Raw genomic sequence first — 17,230 nt, 5'->3', positions numbered from 1 at the left:
ACCGGCCTTCACTGCTTTATTTAATCTATTTTATACATTGAATCGTTTGCACATTCAACTTAAACATAATTAACCATTTTTTTAGCAGTTTTAAGATTGTCAGAATATGTTTCACTGATTTTAAATGTCCAGTCGAGAGGCAGACGCCATTTGGTTTACATGTCATATAGTCGGTAGCGAACGTATCGATCTGCAAAATAACATAAAATGATATTTTGTACATTTAACATGGCGGTAAGATAAATACGTTATAAACTTCTCCCTCTGGTTATACGGTTTGTGGCCGTATAATCTGCAACCAAGGCTGACAGTCGACCCCTGCATGTTCTGCAAGAAGATCGGCACGTTACAGTGTTATACAGATGCAAGATGCCGTACTGTTCCCGCGATTGTCAGGAGAGAGACTGGAAGAAGGGACACAAGAGTCTGTGTCTCGATGTAAGTGAGGTTGCTGGTAACACTACTACAGAGAGGCGTGCATCAGACTGTATTACCCTCTAGAGAAGCATACAACTTATAATCGAAATCATATAAATTGACACTAGGCATCGTGACACGCCCTTGAAGAGATATGGTGTAGAAGTCACATTTGGTCCGAGCGTGTGCATTCTATATCTATCATTTCAACGTTACGAATTTGTTTTACAATGCATCAGTTCATGTGTAAACAGTACCCTTAAACTGTATAGAATATTTTCCAAAATCTAGTTTAGATCAGTTGACTGAAGTAAGTGGCTACATTTACACTAGTGAGTCTAAACATTTGAGTATATTTGCGAATGCGAATGCCGCGGTTTTACGCCGCTTTTAGCAATATTTCACCAATATCACGACGGGGGCACCAGAAATGGGCTTCACACATTGTACCAATGTGGAGAATCAAACCCGGGTCTTCGGCGTGACGAGCGAACGCTTTAACCACTAGGCTACCCCACCGCTCCCCCTTAGCTATTTGCACTGTTAAACGAGGCGATAAATCCCCACTGTTTGTCGTTTTCTTTAATATTGTATATTTTCATGGACCGGGGCATATCATAAGTAATATAAGTATTCTGGACAGGGTCTTTGACCGTTTTAATTCTGGAAGAATATTTTTCATTTGCATGGAATCCAGGAACGGATATTGTGATAAAATTAACCAAAGCGCGACAATGCAACATTTTGTGATCTGTTGCTTTGTCGTGTATTTTAATAACGATTTGCCTTTTAAAGAAACGTGCGATCTTTTACTTGTTACCGGGGTATAAAGCATTCTTCACAACTGTGTACTTAATGGAATCACAGGTATAAACAGGCATACAGCTTATCATATGTCCTCAGTCCTCTCTGACCGTATACGGCACTGGATGTCCTCAGCCTTCTTTGGAGAAGTACGACACTAAATGTCCTCAGTCCTCTCCGACCACGGTTCTGAATGTCCTCAGCCATATCTGACCGTGTGCGGTTCTGACTGTCCTCAGATCTCTCTGACCCCAACTCTGAATGTCCTCAGACCTCTCTGACTGCGTACGGCTCTGATTGTCCTCACTCTCCTCTGACCGTGTGCGGCTCTGAATGTCATCAGGCCTCACTGACCATGGGCTGCTCTGAATATCCTCAACCCTCTCTGACTGCGTGCGGCACTCAATGTCCTCAACCCTCTCTTAGCACGGCTCTGAATGTCCTCAGTCCTCTCTGACTGTGTACGGCTCTGAATGTCCTCAGCCCTCTCTGACTGCGTGCGGCTCTGACTGTCCTCAGATCTCTGACCCCGGCTCTGAATGCACTCAGTCCTGTCTGATCCCGGCTCTGAATGTCCCCAGTCCTCTCTGACCCCGGCTCTGAATGTCCTCTGTCCTCTCTAACCCCAGCTCTGAATGTCCTCAGTCCTCTCTGACTGTCATGCGTGCGGCTCTGAATGTCCTCAGCCCTTTCTGACCCCGGCTCTAAATGTCCTCATTCCTCTCTGACCCCAGCTCTGAATGTCCTCAGTCCTCTCTGACCCCCAGCTCTGAATGTCCTCTCTTTCCTCTCGGCCGGCTCTGAATGTCCTCAGTCCTCTCTGACCCTGGCTCTGAATGTCCTGTCAGTCCTCTCTGACCCCAGCTCTGAATGTCGTCAGTCCTCTCTGATCCTGATGAATGGCTCTGGAATGTCCTCAGCCCTCTCTGACCCCGGCTCTGAATGTCCTCAGTCCTCTCTGATCTCTGAATGTCCTCAGTCCTCTCTCTGACCCCAGCTCTGAATGTTGTCAGTCCTCTCTGACCCCAGCTCTGAATGTCCTCAGCCCTCTCTGACCCCGGCTCTGAATGTCCTCAGTCCTCTCTGACCCCAGCTCTGAATGTCCTCAGTCCTCTCTGACCCCAGCTCTGAATGTCCTCAGCCCTCTCTGACTCCCTGGATGTCCTCGGCTCTGAATGTCCTCAGTCCCTCTCTGACCCCGGCTCTGAATGTCCTCAGTCCTCTCTGACCCCAGCTCTGAATGTCCTCAGTCCTCTCTGACCCCGGCTCTGAATGTCCTCAGCCCTCTCTGACCCCAGCTCTGAATGTCCTCAGTCCTCTCTGACCCCGGCTCTGAATGTCCTCAGCCCTCTCTGACCCCAGCTCTGAATGTCCTCAGCCCTCTGACCCCAGCTCTGAATGTCGTCAGCCCTCTCTGACCCCAGCTCTTAATGTTGTCAGCCCTCTCTGACCCCAGCTCTGAATGTTGTCAGCCCTCTCTGACCCCGGCTCTGAATGTTGTCAGCCCTATCTGACCCCAGCTCTGAATGTCGTCAGCCCTATCTGACCCCAGCTCTGAATGTTGTCAGCCCTATCTGACCCCAGCTCTGAATGTCGTCAGCCCTCTCTGACCCCAGCTCTGAATGTCGTCAGCCCTATCTGACCCCCAGCTCTGAATGTTGTCAGCCCTCTCTGACCCTGGCTCTGAATGTTGTCCCCTCTCTGACCCTGAATGCTCTGAATGTTGTCAGCCCTCTCTGACCCCGGCTCTGAATGTCCTCAGCCCCTCTCTGACCCCGGCTCTGAATGTCCTCAGCCCTCTCTGACCCCAGCTCTGAATGTCCTCAGTCCCTCCTCTCTGACCCCAGGCTCTGAATGTCCTCAGCCCTCTCTGACTCCGGCTCTGAATGTCCTCAGCCCTCTCTGACCCCGGCTCTGAATGTCCTCAGCCCTCTCTGACCCCAGCTCTGAATGTCCTCAGCCCTCTCTGACCCCGGCTCTGAATGTCCTCAGTCCCTCTCTGACCCTCAGCTCTGAATGTCCTCAGCCCTCTCTGACCCCAGCTCTGAATGTCCTCAGCCCTCTCTGACCCCGGCTCTGAATGTCCTCAGCCCTCTCTGACCCCAGCTCTGAATGTCCTCAGCCCTCTCTGACCCCGGCTCTGAATGTTGTCAGCCCTATCTGACCCCAGCTCTGAATGTTGTCAGCCTATCTGACCCCGGCTCTGAATGTCCTCAGCCCTCTCTGACCCTCAACTCTGAATGTTGTCAGCCCTATCTGACCCCCAGCTCTCTGACCCCTCTCTCTGAATGTCCTCAGTCCTCTCTGACCCCAGCTCTGAATGTCCTCAGTCCTCTCTGACCCCAGCTCTGAATGTCCTCAGCCCTCTCTGACTGACCCCAGCTCTGAATGTCCTCAGTCCTCTCTGACCCCAGCTCTGAATGTCCTCAGCCCTCTCTCTGACCCCTGGCTCTGAATGTCCTGTCAGTCCTATCTGACCCCAGGCTCTGAATGTCCCTCAGTCCTCTCTGACCTGGCTCTGAATGTCCTGAATCCTCTGTCAGCCCTCATCTCTGAATGACCCCAGCCTCTCTGACCCCCTCTCAGCTCTGAATGTCCTCAGTCCTCTCTGACCCCAGGCTCTGAATGTCCTCAGTCCTCTCTGACCCCAGCTCTGAATGTCCTCAGCCCTCTCTGACCCCGGCTCTGAATGTCCTCAGTCCTCTCTGACCCCAGCTCTGAATGTCCTCAGCCCTCTCTGACCCCGGCTCTGAATGTCCTCAGCCCTCTTCTGACCCCGGCTCTGAATGTCCTCAGTCCTCTCTGACCCCAGCTCTGAATGTCCTCAGTCCTCTCTGACCCCAGCTCTGAATGTCCTCAGTCCTCTCTGACCCCAGCTCTGAATGTCCTCAGTCCTCTCTGACCCCAGCTCTGAATGTCCTCAGTCCTCTCTGACCCCTCTGAATGTCCTCAGTCTCTCTGAATGTCCTCAGCCCTCTCTCTCTGACCCCGGCTCTGAATGTCCTCAGTCCTCTCTGACCCCAGCTCTGAATGTCCTCAGCCCTCTCTGACCCCAGCTCTGAATGTCCTCAGTCCTCTCTGACCCGGCTCTGAATGTCCTCAGTCCCTCTCTGACCCCAGCTCTGAATGTCCTCAGCCCTCTCTGACCCCAGCTCTGAATGTCCTCAGCCCTCTCTGACCCCAGCTCTGAATGTCCTCAGCCCTCTCTGACCCCAGCTCTGAATGTTGTCAGCCCTCTCTGACCCCAGCTCTGAATGTCGTCAGCCCTATCTGACCCCAGCTCTGAATGTCTCCAATGTCAGCCCTCTGACCCCAGCTCTGAATGTTGTCAGCCCTATCTGACCCCAGCTCTGAATGTTGTCAGCCCTACCCCCAGCTCTGAATGTTGTCCCAGCTCTGAATGTTGTCAGCCCTCTCTGACCCCAGCTCTGAATGTCGTCAGCCCTCTCTGACCCCAGCTCTGAATGTCCTACTCAGTCTTCTCATTGAGTCAGCCCTCTCTGACCCCGGCTCTGAATGTCCTCAGTCCTCTCTGACCCTGGCTCTGAATGTCCTCAGCCCTCTCTGACCCCGGCTCTGAATGTCTGGAGAATGTCCTCAGCCCTCTCTGACCCCTCAGCTCTGAATGTCCTCAGCCCTCTCTGACCCCAGCTCTGAATGTTGTCAGCCCTCTCTGACCCCAGCTCTGAATGTTGTCAGTCCTATCTGACTCCCGGCTCTGAATGTCTGTCAGCTCCTCTCTGATCCCGGCTCTGAATGTCCTATGTCCCTCTCTGACCCCAGCTCTGAATGTCCCTCAGCCCTCTCTGACCCGGCTCTGAATGTCCCTCAGCCCTCTCTGACCCCAGGCCTGAATGTCCTCAGCCCTCTCTGACCCCAGCTCTGAATGTCCTCAGCCCTCTCTGACCCCAGCTCTGAATGTCCTCAGCCCTCTCTGATCCCGGCTCTGAATGTCCTATGTCCTCTCTGACCCCAGCTCTGAATGTCCTCAGTCCCTCTCTGACCCCAGCTCAGCCCTCTCTGACCCCGGTTCTGAATGTCCTCAGCCCTCTCTGACCCCTGATCTAGCTCTGAATGTCCTCAGCCCTCTCTGACCCCAGCTCTGAATGTCCTCAGCCCTCTCTGACCCCAGCTCTGAATGTCCTCAGCCCTATCTGACCCCAGCTCTGAATGTTGTCAGCCCTATCTGACCCCAGCTCTGAATGTCCTCAGCCCTCTCTGACCTCAACTCTGAATGTTGTCAGCCCTATCTGACCCCAGCTCTCTGACCCCAGCTCTGAATGTCCTCAGTCCTCTCTGACCCCAGCTCTGAATGTCCTCAGTCCTCTCTGACCCCAGCTCTGAATGTCCTCAGCCCTCTCTGACCCCAGCTCTGAATGTCCTCAGCCCTCTCTGACCCCAGCTCTGAATGTCCTCAGCCCTCTCTGACCCCGGCTCTGAATGTTGTCAGCCCTATCTGACCCCAGCTCTGAATGTCCTCAGCCCTCTCTGACCCCTCAGCTCTGAATGTTGTCAGCCCTATCTGACCCCAGCTCTCTGAGCCCTCTCTGACCCCAGCTCTGAATGTCCTCAGTCCTCTCTGACCCCAGCTCTGAATGTCCTCAGTCCTCTCTGACCCCAGCTCTGAATGTCCTCAGCCCTCTCTGACCCCGGCTCTGAATGTCCTCAGCCCTCTCTGACCCCAGCTCTGAATGTCCTCAGCCCTCTCTGACCCCGGCTCTGAATGTTGTCAGCCCTATTTGACCCCGGCTCTGAATGTGCTATGTCCTATCTGACCCCAGCTCTGAATGTTGTCAGCCCTATCTGACCCCAGCTCTGAATGTCTCAGCTCTGAAGCCCTGTCTGACCCTCGGCTCACAGAATGTCAGCCCTCTCTGACCCCAGCTCTGAATGTCCTCAGTCCTCTCTGACCCCGGCTCTGAATGTCCTCAGCCCTCTCTGACCCCAGCTCTGAATGTCCTCAGCCCTCTCTGACCCCGGCTCTGAATGTCCTCAGCCCTCTCTGACCCCAGCTCTGAATGTCCTCAGCCCTCTCTGACCCCAGCTCTGAATGTCCTCAGCCCTCTCTGACCCCAGCTCTGAATGTTGTCAGCCCTCTCTGACCCCGGCTCTGAATGTCCTCAGTCCTCTCTGACCCCGGCACTAAATGTCCTCAGTCCTTCCTGACTGCTTACATCTGTGAATGTGCTGAGTATCCACTGAATGTCCCCTGTGACCTCGGTCAAGGTCACCAAGAAACACGGTGCTCTGATACGGAAAAAACAAAGGTAATGGACTGTCGAAGTATGCAAAATGGTTCTAAAATGGTGTAGAAATAGAATGTGTTTTCTGGTACAAATATCTAGGCATTTTATTCAGTAGGTCATTACTATGGACCGAGCATTTAGAAAATGTATGTCTGCTGGCCAAGCAAGTTTTATTGGGTATTTTTAGATCACTGTCAATGTTTAAGCCATTACCTTTTGACCTGTTCTTTGAGATTTTCAACATCAAAGTTTGTCCAATTTTATCATACGGTGCAGAAAAAGAAGTTGTACATGTAGCAGCTTGTAAACGATTTCTAGGAATTAAATCCTCAGCTCATGGTGCGAGGCGAATGTGGAAGATATCTATGGTTTATTTATACCATCAAAAGGTCTGTGAAATATTGCTGTAACATATGAAAATGTCAAATGAGCGTTATTTAAAGAAATTGTATAAAATGCTTGTACAAATGAACGTAATGGTTGGAAGAGCTGGGCATCTATGATAAAGCATACATTAGAAGTCTTTGGATTCGGATTTGTTTGGCAAGAACCGATTGTTCGAAGTGAAACGCTATTTTTTTAAATGCATTTCTAGATAGACTCAAAGTGTCATTTCAACAATACTGGCATTCTGCACTAGGAAAAGGCATAAAAACATTTGGATACTCGTTGTTTAAACCTATGTTCGGTGTTGTATCTGATATCTTCACAGCTATTTTAAACATAAACGCTCTCTTGCTCAGTTTAGATCGGGGTCTCATAAATCACGTTTTGCTTATTTGTAATAAATATCAAGCATTGCGGCGTCTGTACATCCCTTCCCAATTTCATGAATATCCAATAATCCAAAAATTTAATACTATTACGCTTCTGCAAGCATATATTAACAAAGATATCTGTAGTTGTTCCTAAACATTTTTTCACAATATCAAAAGGCACGTTTTACTTGTTTTCACTAATGCAAATCAGCAGAAAATGTTTTTAAAGACAGAAATCATAGGAATTATTATTTTACAATTTTACACACTCTACAATAGTTGTTTCTTGTTTTAATAGTTAAGAAATGGTGAGTTTAGATGGTTTATCATTGTCCCAAAGCAGAAGTTTATTTCAACCTTTCTTTTGGACATCAAAATCACTATTATTGTTTTATTCCGGCATGGACGAATATAGGACAATTTAACTCTTCTGAAAAAAGATGCATTTCACGCAAATATGAATGCATTTGAGAATTTTTTTTCTCCTGATTTGCATAAAGCTGTGTTGTTAAGCTTTCTTGTAAACTATAACCTTCTAAAATATCTTTGATAGTTTTTCAGCAATTCATAAAGGTAGGCGGGTAACGTTCTTTTGGCGTCTAGTGTATATCAAGCTATGTTATTGAGACAGTGTTCTTTATAACATACTGTCTCACTCTGTAATTCTCAATGTGTAACCTGGGCCTATGGCCTATATTACTTTTCTGAAGTAAACAACAATAAATCTAGGCCCCGTTTCACAAAGCTATCGTAGCGCTACGACTGTCGTAAGTCTATGTTACAGTATAGGAGGTGCCAATGTTTCGAGAAAAGTTACGAGATCGTAAGCTTAAGATAGCTTTGTGAGAAGTGTGATTGTCAGCATCACGTGTTCTTTCAGATTTGATTGACGTTCGTCTCCACTATGAACCCTCCCCATCTTAAGGTATGTTACTCTACCACTGACAATATATGCACTCTACAAGCATTGATCTCTAAATATATATGCAAACCACGTGGTAGGTTTTATTGTGTATTTATTGACTTTAAGAAGGCCTTTGACTATGTAGACAGAAACAGGTTATGACTTAAATTAGCACTATAGGGTTGTCATGGGAAAATGTTTAATATACTTAGGAATATGTACTCATCAGTTAAATCATGTGTGAGACCAAACTCAAAAAGAACAAGTAACTTTACCACATCAGCAGGTGTTCGACAAGGATGTGTTCTTAGTCCTATACTTTTCACCTTTTTCATAAATGGGCTTGTGACTGAAATGTATGATAAATGTGATCACGGTATATTTGTGACACAAAATATTTATGATATAATGCTACTTTTGTTTACCGATGATGTTCTCTTATACTGTTTCTGGATTGCGAAAGCAATTAAATGTGCTTCAATCTTTCTGTGAAAGATGGGGATTTCAAGTCAATTAGATAAAACCAGTGTCATTGTATTCAGAAATGGAGGCATTGTTGCTAAACGTGAAAGCTGGGTTCTAAACAACATAAATCTAAAATTATACCATGTTATATGTTTCTAGGTATTCTATTTTCATCAACGTTAAATTGGTCAAAAGCATGCCAAACGCTAGCAGCTCAAGCTTCACGTGCACGCTTCACATTATTTCGAAAAAATAGTTGCATATCCTTTCTAGCGGCTTGTAAAATATTTGATAGCAAAGTTTCACCAATTTTACTGTATGAGTCTGAAATATCGGGGACAAGATACTTACTTTGAAGTTATAGAAAATGTTCACACACAATATCTAAAACGTTTCTTACAGGTTGGCAAATTCGCATCCAATAAGGCTATACTTGGCGAAACAGGGCGCCGCACGACGTTTGTTTCAACACAGATAAGGGTTATAAAATACTGGATAAAAATACTTCATATGAATTGTTCTAGATATCAATACCAATGCTATATAATGTTTAAAAAATTAGATGATGCTGGAAAGCACAACTTGGTGTCAAATCTCAGAAATTTGCTATTTTACACAGGTTTTACCCACGTTTGGTTATCACAAAGTGTGGGTGATTCTATATTGTTTACAACTATATTCAAACAACGGCTGAAAGATATTGATTGCCAATATTGGCATAGTTTTATATCATCTTCGCACTATTTAAGTAATTATAGTAGCATTACGACTTTGTTGCAGCCTGAAAAAATATTTATTGTGTCTCTCGGATAGGTCTTTGCTAAGAGCCTTATGTAAATTTAGAATATCTCTTCATGATTTTAATATTAATAACCTACGTAGAAACAAAAATGAACATGTATATAAATCACTCTGTTTGTGATCTTAACGTTATGGAGTACGAGTTCCACGTCCTGTTTATTTGTAAAAAGTATCATGACCTTAGATTGAAATATCTCCCAAGCCTACCTAATGTTATCCACTCTTCGGTGAAACTCTTGTGTAATATATTAAACACAAATAATGAGGATAATTTACGAGCACTCGCCATTTTCCTTAAAAATGTATTTCTATTGACATGTAAATGGAAATAGAAATATTGCTGTATTGTTCACCACGTGACATTTGTTCTATCAAATTCAATTGTATTCTAGGTTATGAGGCCGAAATACTGAATAAATATATATTACCTCCCCGGCCCATTTGCACTTATGTGGAAGGTAGTGTTCGAAGTCGTAAACTTCAGTTGACCGGTGATGCTAAAGATTAAATGGAAATCAACATCACGAAAATCAAAGCGAATAAATAAATAAATTAATTAATTAATCAATCTAATTTCCAACTGTGTCTCTTTGAACATTTTCGTGAACGACTAACACTCCCTTGACAGATAGATGGCTTTAAGATAACGTGACAAAAGTAAAAAGTTCTGTTATGTTTTTCACATGTATTATATTTTTTGTATTGCCTTTTTGTAACTGCTGTAACAAAAGTATTAAGTGCTAGTGCTAGGTTGGTTGGTACGTCCTTTGTTTGTTATATATGTAGCTAATGTCTGTGTGTTTGAGAAACTAGGTGGTCATGATGTCATCCTGTAGACTTATTGATTATTTCAAAACTCGAATATTGTCTATTAGAGTTTAAACAACAAGAAGTAAACAACAACACCTACCATTCGTTGACACGGGTTGCTCATGGCTTAAAGCGATGGAGATTCGTAGAAACGGGTAACATATTTTTGGTCTTTCCGCAAATCCTGAAATGATTCACATTCTGACATTTGCACAAATGTTGGGCTTGAACAGAAATCATATACACTGATTAATCAATTCTTGCTATTGCTCTCTGTGAAGGACAGCACTGATTGAGGCTGCTCGCTGCGTGTTATTTCACAAAACACTTGGACGTGTTCCTGGGAGAGCTGAGTGTTCCGCTACACACTAAATACACAATGACATCTATACCCTCCCCCAAAAAAGAAACGCATAGGTGTATTTTCACGAATTTAATCTCTTAACTTTAAAGTGAGATGACACCTGTAATTATGTTTCCTGTTTTGTGCAACGCTAGTGACAAAGCATATCTTACTGGACACTTTGTGGTTTATCTTCCTGTTCTCAGTTTCTCACGGAGCCTGAGACTTTGTTTTGTTTGTGCTCAGCAATATTCCCGTTGTGTGACGACGGTTTCATGGCGCCACCGTCACGGATTGGTCCCGGGGATGCTCACTGTGCAAAACCGGTCTTCATTGGTCTTCTTAACGTCTATCACTTTTTACATAGAGTGAGTGAGTGCAAGTTTAGTTTTACATAGATGCCAGAAACGGGTTTCACACATTGTACCCACTTGTAGAATCGAACCCAGACGAGCGGACGCTTTAACCATTAGGCTACCCCGCCGTCCCTTCCGCGTTGGACATTGCTCTTTTAGGACAATGTTTTGCATTGGCTTACTTTAAAATAGTGTTTCTAAATTTTTGTAATTGAGTTTTTAAAGTGGTCGCGGATTCTAGACCATCAGTGTCAGAAAACTGTTCGTTTTAAAATCGCTTTTAATGCCGTTTGTTACATCTAGGCTGCAGTAAAACATAAAACTCATTAATAAGTCAGTTTGATATTTCGGCTTGGAGTTTTAAAGGATATCAGGTTAAAATCAATAAATTGTACCGTTATATCGTTGTTCTTGCTGGGTAAGGCACGACTTACAAACTCTGAACAGGTCGCTGTGCACAGGGGATGCATCCACCGAATTGAGCATCGTTTTCAAAGGTGACGCAGTTACGTGTGCTGATTTATTGTACTTTGTCTAGGTAGAACATGTCATCGTATCCCAGTTGCGTAGATCGATGCCCATGCTCTTGATCACAGGGTTGCCTGGTCCAGGCTCGATTATTTGCAGTGAATGAGTGAGTTTAGTTTTACGCCGCTTTTAGCAATATTCCAGCAATATCAGGGTGGGGGACACCAGAAATGGGCTTCATACATTGTACCCATGTGGGAAATCGACCCCGGGTCTTCGGCGTGACGAGCGGATTCTTTAAACACTAGGCTATAATCACTGACTTTGGGAGATCTAATCATATCATTTTCAAAGGAGGTGTGTGTGTGTGTGTATGTGTGTGTGTCCCTCTGTCTGTGTCTGTGTCCGTCTGTGTGTGACCGTATGTGTGTCTGTGCCCGCCTGTGTGTGTGTGTCTGTCTGTCTGTCACCACACAAAATGACTGTATTAGCCAAATTTACTAACGTCAGGAAATACTCGTTTCATCCGGCGGCCATATGAACATCGTTTGAAATCTATGTATCATCTGGCCGTCAGATTTACACACGTTTAAAGGAGTGTTAAAATAAACAAACATTCAACTCTGCATTTACATGTATTTCACAGGTGTGTAAATCTGGCCATTGTTTCCATGATTTCCTAACATGTGTAACATATGTAAATGCTGTGATTGTAGGACATGCATTTCAATACCCTTGAAATCTCGTATGACCAGGGTTAGGTTTGTCACATACTTAGTACATGCGTAAATGGTTGGAAATGCGTAAGTATAGTGTTACAAGCTTAGCACTACTTTAACATGTATTTCAATGATTCTGTAATGTAACTGTCACATAGGGTTCGTTAGCGCGTCCGACCACGCCATAATGTACTGAGATAATTAGAAACACATAGTGAAGTGATACCCATGACTGAGCACCACTAATAACGTGCGTGTCTTTCTTGACATACGCATGGTGTCTGTTTAAAAGGTTCAAATATCGGGTCTATGGGCCAGAGCGATATGTATGTTAGGAGTGTGTGTGTGTGCGAGGGAGAGGGTGTGGCATGGGGTAGGCCTAAGGTGGGGTGGTGGCGGTGGGTCGGTGTTGGGGTACTGATAAGTCTTCCTGACCAGTAGGTAATATCGTTTATACATTTTGTAATGGAAATTAGTTTAAATAACTGACCATGGGTACAGTTCTTATATATGCTATACAAGGAAACACTGCTAATTACAATAAAACACAGACAGATGTGTTCACACAGACATGAACCGGTAGTTCCCTAATTTTAATGCTCACTTGTATGAGTTATCCGACTGATCATAACTGGACAAATTTCATCATAAAAGATGATTACAATGTATTAATGATTCCCGGTGTAAATTACTGTTGTTAATGTGTGAACATGCACATACTTGGTATGACCTCTTTTTGATTCGGAATACAGGTATTATTCCATACGGACGTTTTTCTCAAATTTCAGTTACCCGACGGAATATACTGTAGACATATTTTGTTTCCACCTCTTGGGTAGACTAAAGAAAATTGTAGTGATTGCAATTAGCTCATAATTTTAAAATAGGCTTATTTTGTTTCCATCTCTTGGGTAGACTATAGAAAATTGTAGTGATTGCAATTAGCTCATAACTAAGCAGTTTCGATAATTATTGAAAGCTTACTACCTGACAGCATTATGTTGCTCATGCGTATTCTTGTTTGCTTTTGCTTTTTGCTGTCTAATTTGTTATACTGTATATAATTATGTTAATCATTTTGGTATCTCAATATCATGGAATATAATGTGTACTTATTAATCTATCAAAGTACCGAAACGTATTATCTGTATGCTTTACTGTTATTGGGTGAAACTGTTAAAAGTACCTTCGCACAGAATTTCCAGGAAATAGAAACTGAAAATTACGAGATCAATGGAAAGCTAAATTGGATAAAGATCGCAAACAATCATTATTTATATTCCACTTTTTAAATTATCAGTGTACAGATCATGTCACTAACATAGAAACTGAAGGATATATGGTGACAAAGCTGGGTTCAATCTTGAATGTATAATAAATGTACCAACAGTATCAAGGAATGATGGGGTACACTCGTGGTTAAAGCGTTCGCCTGTCAGGTCAAAAACCGGTGGTTGATTCCCGACATAGGCACATTAAGACTGAAAATAAAATATTTTGATAAAAGGCAAAGATCTTAATTTCAATTGAAAAAAAGAGACGAAGTAATTTGAAAGATTCACAGACTAACAACATCTATATTGGGGCTACAGGTGCAGGAAGCAACTTCAAAATCACATTCCACAAACATCAGATAAAGGTTTAAATGACAAGCATATGTATTGGTATCTTGCCAAGCTCTGTCCTCTCTCGATGCAGTATAACCAGAGCGCTGTGGTCACTACCTCAGGTGGCCAAATTCAGCCATCCCATTACTTTACAGTATTTTCTTACAGACATATATGGAAAATTAACTTTTACGGGTATGGAAAGAGTGGGGGGAAACACGTGCAAAGTATTAGTCAGCTGAGATTATCCTTCAAAAACATCATATGTACAACAATCACTTATCATTATGTGCAACCAAAGCATTACAAACAGGCCATATTTCCAGACAGCATAACACCACCTTTGGCTGGAGTTCCAAATAATTTGACACCGAAAGCCTGTCAGTTAACGCAAAGGAAATAACCCTTGTGTTTTAAAATGATGCCTTAATCATAGTCACAATGAAGTGTAGGTTGCCATGCATTTTCTAGTCTGTCTCACAGTCCCTGAACCACATTATTTTCCTTACTGCTTAGTCTGTCTCACAGTCCCTGAACCACATTATTTTCCTTACTGCTTAGTCTGTCTCACAGTCCCTGAACCACATTATTTCCCCTACTGCCAATCCCAATCTGCAATGCTAAAGCCTTAAATGAAGCAAGTCTAGATCTCCTTAGGTCCAGGGTCTGTTAACATCTGCAAGAAACATAACTCACCTTGGGGGTCGGGTTACAAAGTAAACATATCTATAGCTAACTGCCATGGCTAGCCGGACTGAATCTCGTGTCTCCCTGGGGCTCCTTTTCAATTTAAATGGGTTTGTTTGTTACTATCAAAATTTTATATATTCAGACACTAAGCGTTAGTCTATGTATTTTCCAATATGATGGAAATACCAGAGACCATATAATAGAATAATCTATTATATGGTCTCTGGAAATACTAATATTTACCAAATAAAATTCTAAAGGAGCCTTTCTTCAAGCAATGACTTAACGCCATACATAGCTAGACTTGCTTAGATGATAGACTTCATATAAGGCATCATAGATATTTCACAAACATGGTACAGGACCCTTAGCCTCATTAGCTTATTGCCTCACCACTTGCGAATTAAACGTTGGCAGATGGAAATGTTACTGGAGATGTTGGTCCCGCCAGCTGTGGGTGTTTGGTATGGCACTCCATAACCCAACCCTGCAGTGAGTTTTCCTAGAGACGGAAGGGGAACAAATATCGTTCTGTGACTATGGAAAACCAAAAATTTGGACAAGAAACCATTGTTTGGGTCTTTCAATTGTAAATATGATTCAAATAGCTTAACCTAGATTTCGATATCCTCCGAATGTACATACCGAGACAAGGACGAATGTTTATATATAATTTTAAAAATGCAACAGCACTAGTATCCATTTTGTCTTTTGTCTTCTACCCGTCAGAACTAGATTAACAACTAGTCCCTGATATGAACATATTTTACAGAAAAAATGTTCATAGTAAAAAAAAAAATAATATAATGAAAAGGAGCCCTGAGACTTTCTCCTGAAGCTGTGGAAATCTAGACTTGCCACATTTTGTAGACTTGCGTGGGCTTGGATATATTTTCTTCAGGGTCTGTGTGACAACATACGCTCAGTCACATGTGTCTCCAGGTCATGGAGAATCAGTGGTTAGAGGCCCGTATTGCAATTCTCGTGCGTTTGCCAGGCGCGTAGCAAGCCATTTGTTTTCGTGTAAGCCCTATGGGCTGCAAAGCCTTATATTTAAATTTCATTCTAGTCAAATCATATCACCTGAATATATATATTCCTCATCTGATAAGGATGAGTTTTAACGTGTTTTGTTTATTGCATCTGAACATACTGAAAGACATATTCTACTTCTGAAAAATGCCACTCAAAGAAAATTGTCCTCATAGTACAAATTAAGGGGCGGGGAGGGGTGGTGGTGGTGGTGTTTGGACATAGTTTACACATGTCTGCTGCATTGATACAATACCATACATCGAGTATTTGGTGTTTTTTCTAAAATAAATAATAAACAAATGAAAAATAAACAACTGCATTTCAGTGATGATTCACATATAATCATGACTGTAACAAACCATCCACATACATGTCGATGGAAAAACAATCATCACTGAAAGTTATGATATGAAGAATAACCTGTTTACTGTACATGGTAATGCTTTAATCAAAAAATACTGTAGTCAATATGATTCATAGATGGATTTCCACTTTTTAAATGGAACGAGTTTGTAGGTATTTCTGGCAAGAATTAGAAGGAAAATTATTTTTTAGCAAAGATCATGTGTAAGCTCGAGCTGTTTTTTATAATGGTAGCTACGCCCCTGTTTGCATATGTTGTTGACGCGCCATGGACGCCTTGTAACATCACTATTTGATTATGATTCACAAACACATGCCCATGATATGGTCGGAATCGTGCCAAGGATTGGCAGATATTTATCATGAAAACAGGGTTTTATGTAGGTGGCTTGATCCTCGCTTTTACAAAGGCCTATAGGTTCGATCACAATACATTTCGTTTTACAGCTTCTGTTTTCTTAACATGCTCACGTCAAAACTTATTTAAATTCTAATCGCAGATTAAAGAATAACACAATAAATAGTATGCCAAATTATCGTTACCATGACAACCCTGTGATATTTCTTATAAGAGAGTAATGCAGATGATACTGTCGGCCGTAAATTTTGATAAGTTGCTTCATCGCTATCAATAAACACTGGGTATCTATACAATTATATGTGTGATCAAAGGCCATATGATAGATTATGTGGTCTCTGGTATGATGGAGGAGAACTTGCGTCGCTAGTTTTCTCGATAATCTAAACACATGTATGTAGCGTGAAACCGGCAGATACTTTAGAAGAAAGAGTTTGCCCTACCTGTAACAACGATGTCCCGTGTCTATAAATGGGATATAATGCGGGGATGAATGACATGTACTTTTATCTTGGCTCGTTTATGATGATACATACTGCGATCTTTCACAATAATCCCTCTGGCTATCAGATTGAGGGTACGTTTTAAACATAACCGGAATTTCTATTATTGTATTTATAAAGTTCTTCGAACGTTCTCCAAATACGTCCGTCAGATACATCGCGCACTACCCTTTTCTCTTTGGATCTTCTCAAACGACTGTTACAAGTTCGAAGAATCCTGGTCAAAGTAGAAAAGTCTTAAGACTATTCCCTACAATTCCGTAACTTACACATTCTACCCTAAATGGGTAAAGCTTTCGTTCGGGGGAATACCAGAAGGACAGCGATACAGTTATTTCCAATGTTGTAGAAAGCTCTCCACTTACTTAGGAAAACACTGAGATATTGTATTCATGTCGGAATGATATTTTCAGCCCCTGTCAGATCTGAACTCGAACATGCGAGGTCTGCGTCTGTGTCAGACTAAAGGCCTACAAGATGTTTAGCAACACTGGGGCCTAATAGCCATAGATCTTCTCCAAACAAGGGAATATATATCTTGTGAGAATGACTTCTCCGACAGGGAAATTTACAGCAATGCGAC

General features: G+C 43.2%; 1 long non-coding RNA gene across 1 annotated transcript; it reads left to right on the top strand.

The window, feature by feature from the left end:
* Nucleotides 1-366: 366 nt before the first annotated feature.
* On the top strand, nucleotides 367-15,171 carry LOC124253154. The gene is made up of 3 exons (XR_006892108.1): nucleotides 367-447; nucleotides 7,544-7,546; nucleotides 15,161-15,171. It is a non-coding gene; the product is annotated as an uncharacterized LOC124253154 (long non-coding RNA).
* The last annotated feature ends 2,059 nt before the right edge of the window (nucleotides 15,172-17,230 follow it).

This window comes from Haliotis rubra, unplaced genomic scaffold (genome assembly GCF_003918875.1).
Source record: "Haliotis rubra isolate DU_JTF1 unplaced genomic scaffold, ASM391887v1 Scf533, whole genome shotgun sequence".
In the NCBI taxonomy this organism is placed as follows: domain Eukaryota; kingdom Metazoa; phylum Mollusca; class Gastropoda; order Lepetellida; family Haliotidae; genus Haliotis; species Haliotis rubra.
The sequence above is the reverse complement of the archived record's forward strand: the minus strand, read 5'-3'. Positions and strand labels throughout refer to the sequence as shown.